This window comes from Geospiza fortis, unplaced genomic scaffold (genome assembly GCF_000277835.1).
Source record: "Geospiza fortis unplaced genomic scaffold, GeoFor_1.0 scaffold102, whole genome shotgun sequence".
Lineage (NCBI taxonomy): Eukaryota > Metazoa > Chordata > Aves > Passeriformes > Thraupidae > Geospiza > Geospiza fortis.
Genome location: NW_005054373.1, coordinates 1,261,238 through 1,265,887, shown reverse-complemented (window position 1 = coordinate 1,265,887; position 4,650 = coordinate 1,261,238).

Sequence of the window (4,650 nt, the reverse complement as noted above, 5' to 3'; positions counted from 1 at the left end):
TCTGGGCTCTTCCCTGCAGCGTGTTGTAATGTGGGAGCAGCCCCTCCTCATGGGCAGCAGGAGAGCTCCATGGAGGCCCCCGCCTCCTTTTCCAAAGGGATTTCTACCCCCTTGGCTGTTTTCATGTCCAAGGATGATGATTTGTGATGGAAACTTGTAATCTGGGAGCAGCCCCCTCCTTATGGGCAGCAGGATGCCTTGGGAAGGCAGGAGAACTCCATGGAGGCTCCCATCTCCTTTTCCAAAGGGATTTTTACCCCCTCGGCTGTTTTTATGTCCAAGGATGATGATTTGTGATGGAAACCTGGCAGAAAAACCCATCCAGAGTTGGCTTTGGTGGCTCTCAAGGGCTTTGCCCCATTTTGTGTCTGTTTTTTTGACACGGTTTCATGTGACACTTTTCAGTTGCCTTTTGGTTTGGGTGAGTGGTGGGACTTGGCTCAAGGGCCAAACCATGAGGTGAGAGCTGTGCAGGCAGCACAAGGATTGGCCAAAGGCACCTCCTCAGCTCCATCAAAAGAAGGAAGAGGAGGTGCTGGGAAGAGCTGAGGGTGAGCAGGCTGAAGCTGCAGGGATCCCTCAAGCTGGACTTGGCTGCAGGAAAGTCTCATGCAGAGGAAAGGAGACCCCAAACCCCAGAAAATGTGACAGCCACTCAGTTTGCAGAATCAGCTTCTGACAGGTGCCCGAACACCAGACACCAGGTGCTGAGAACGGCAGAGACAACACAGGGACGAGGAGAAACGCAGTGGTATTTGTGCAGAACTTTGGGTTTGTTATGAGACCCAGTCCAGGCAGAAATCCCGTCCCTTCCCCCTCAGTCTGCATGTGCTCAGGGGCTGTGTCCTGCCCTGACTCGTTTTTATTGCAGGTGATTTGTTTGCAATAACCAAACACCCGGATGCACCGAGCAGCCATAAAAATCAGCCTGAGGTTTTGGTGTGGGACTGGGTGCCCCAGAGCCACCAGGTAACCTGGGCCTCTGCTGCTCTTCCTTAGAAGGGTTTGGTCTCAGCCCTAAAAATGGAAATGGGAAGAAGCCAAAGGGCATTTCAGGCCATTGCACAAGGAGGTCTTTGCAATGTGGTGGTTAAAATAAAAATACTCCAAGCTGGAGAAATATTCCTTTTCCTTCTTTTTCACCCCAATGTGTGAATGTAGTTGGGTGTTCAGAAGAGTTGCTCCAGCTCTTGCTGAGAGAATAATTCACATGGGTTATGTAAAACCTCCTTACTCTTTGCTGAGTGTTTTTCAGAGAAATGCAAATCATAGAAACATGGAAGGATTTGGGTTGGAAGGGACCTTAAAGCTCATCTCATTCCAGCCTCTCCCTGGAGGCTGGAATACCTCTAGGCTGTTTAAAACCCCCCAAAACAACAAGATTTTTAGTCTTTGGAGCAATTAGTTTCAATAATATCAATTTCCAGCATCCCATGGTTTCTGCTTTTTCTTCTGTTGGGCTTCAGAGGGCGGACTGAGGGATGTGGAAGCAACAGTGGTTTGAAACAAGAGATTCCCTGCCTGTGTCTTTCTGTTCTGTATTTGAGGAGTAACCACTTCTCCCTGAGGTAAATCTGGCTCATGGACAGGTCTGCAGGGTGCAGAAGGCAGGTTGGTCTTCCCAGGGATCACAGCTAGAAAATAGCAAGAGAGATCATTTTGGGGAATGTTTTTACCCCTCTGCCCCAGAAATACAGTCTGGTTTTGTTTTGGAGGAGGGTCTGGACACCTCTTTTGTAAAAATATCAAATATTTCAAATGTTCTGATTTGCTTTCTGCTCCAACCCAGGTTTTCTCTGTTTGCTCCTAGATGCTCAGGACCAATGTGACCTCCAGTCCTTCCTCGGGCAGATGGGGAGGTCTGGAGGAGACCTGGCCCAAGGAGAGTTGGGAAGAGCCCCTTTATCAGGTGGAGAAGGGAAGGGACCACGACATTCAAGGCAAGGAAGGGAAAAATCAGTGGGAAACTTTCACTTGTGGTGCAAGCAGCAAGGGCAAGGAGGGCCTGCAGGAAGGAGGCTCGTAGTGGGGAAGGTGGGGAAGGTGGTCTGTGGGGTTCACCGCCGGGCAGGAGGTGGAAAAGGTGGGGGAAAGTGAGAGATGGTGGTGGTTGGAGGGAGGTTCATCGCTGGTGCAGCTCAGGAGAAGGCTGAGCACCTGCCCTGCCCAGTGTCCAGCCCTGGTCCTACACAACATCACCCAACAGACCCCTGGGAGGGGAAGGAGCAATTGTGGCTGAGCTGAACCCCAAAACCAGGGCTGAGGGAAGCCTGGACTGTGGGTTGTGGCTGCAGCATGGAGAGTCAGAGCCCCCAGCACAGCCCTGCTCCGTGGACATCTTAATTCCCTCAGCTGCCTGTGGCTGTGGGGACCAACCCCTGTGGAGTGATGGCCAAGAAAGAGCTGGGTTATGTGGGGATGGGATCAGAAAGGACAGAGAGGTTCCACCCTGCTGGGCAGGACACAGCCCCAGTCTCTCCTGGGTTCCTCCTGAGGAGCATCTCTGGTGTCTGCTCGATTCCTCTTTCCAGCCCACAGCCACTGACAGGGCTGGGTCTCCTTTTTGTGGGGCTGAGATCAGGCAGGAGACCAAGATCAGGCTGAATGGTGGGGACACAAACCCTCTGTGCCCACCCTGGGTGGCTCTGCCCTCGGGGTGGATGTGGGGAACTCTCAGTCTCGACAAGAGGCTGGAAATTCTGGGGTAATTTTAACCTTGCTGTGGGTTGTGAGAAACCGAGGGGTTTTACAGCTTTGCTGTGCTGGGCACTCAGAGTCACGGGGTGCAACTCCCCCAGGAGAAGCAGCGAGTCCCAGCTGGAGCAGGGCAGGATTATGTGAGCCCTCAGGACTGGGATCCCCTGGAATGTCCTTTCCCACCTTCTCAGGCTGCGCCCTCTGATGAAATACAGAGCAGTGATGGCTCAGGGGAATTGGTCCTCAAGGAGGGTTTAGAAAAAGCACAATTTCTTCATTTTCCCCCCATCAGATTTTTCTGGGTGAAGCTGTGAGGATGAGTCACGAAGCCAAGAGGTGTCAGGAGGTTTTTTGAGTACCAGGGAGGATTTTGTGTGGCAGGCAGGTGTCTGGCCAGGCTGGTTGGCCAGCACCCATCCCGTTTGGATGGCCTTTGGGCCATCTAATTTGGACTTGGTGACCTTTAATAATCCCTTCTGTCCCAGATTATTTTACCTGGCCTGGAACTCTTCCTGCTGGGAGTTTGCAACTGCAGAGGCCTTGATGTGAAAGCAAAACCTGGCCCTGGGTTTTGCCCTGTTGAGAAATGATTCCGTGTTTCTGGTAAAGTGACATCATCTTTTCGAGCTGCTGCAGGAAAAGGTGCCACTGGGTCATTTCTGGTCCTCTCTCCTAATTTTGGTTCTTACTCACGGAATCCCAGACAGGTTTGGGTTGGAAGACATTTTAAAGCTCATCCCACCCCCTGCCATGGCCAGGGACACCTTTCACTCTCCCAGGTTGCTCCAAGCCCTGTCCAGCCTGGCCTTGGGCACCTCCATGGATGGGGGCAGCCGCATTTTGAAGAGTCTAAACACTTTGAAGAATTTAAACACTTAAGCACAACAGTGGAAAACTGGGGATTTTGCTGGAATTTTTATGAAACTGGTGGAGTTTGCAGCAGCCTCTTTCTAAAGTGAGAAATGAAGGGAAGGCAATAAACAATGCCTGGAGCCTCTGGAGCATTTTTGCACAGAAGCTCCAACCCCAGGAGCAGGAAAATCTTTGCCTACCCAAGAAGGTTCATTTTGCAAAGGCTGGATATCCTGAATGTCTCACCTTGCCCCACGATGAATTTGTTCATCTCCAAACAACCAGCAGCTGTTCAGGAGGGGCTGATTCATCACAGCCCAGTCCTTGAGACATCCTGCTCCTTATCAGCCCTGCAGGGCTATCAGGAGAGGTGAGGCTGGAAAGGAGCCCAGAGAATTTAATAATTCACTCTTGATTTGTGCGGCCGTCACCGATGGACGCTGAGGTGCTGCCAGAGACGGGATCTGATTCCAGGGCAGGGCCAGATCTTAAAATAGGAGGATGGGAATGAATGCTAACGTTTGCTTTCCCTTTTATTGGCCTGCTGTAAAGGTTCACCTCCAGCCTGAGCTGTCAGTTGGGCACGATGTGGTAACCCCAGAGTTCCAGGAATCATGCCTGAGGTGGCCCGTGGACCTGTGACCCCAACCTGAGCTGATATAGCACACCTCTGTTTTTTATTGAGATAAGAAATAGTGGTGAGTTGATCATATCTCTCCCGTTCCCTACTTTTCTGCTGTTTTAGCTATTTTATTAGGGTTTTTTGGTCACAAGTGGAGGCTGGCAGAGCCAGAGCTGCTGTCCTGTACATTCAATCAGCTTTTCTCAGGCTGGGTTTGGGACAGAGCCAATTCTCCCCAAAACCAGAATCTTTCCATCACATGCTTCAGCCTCAGAGTCTGCAGGTGTGATCATCTCATCGGGTTCTGAGGTAGCTCCACTGCCTACATACAAAGCTTAAGCTTTGAGAATTCACAGAGCAGCAAAAAAAAGTTCCCCAGCTCCTTTCCCCCAACACCAAGAGCTGCTCTAAGTTTTGTACAAGAGAAATCTGGAGTTTCACTGAAACCAGCTAAAAAAGTCCTCCCCATCCTGTAACCC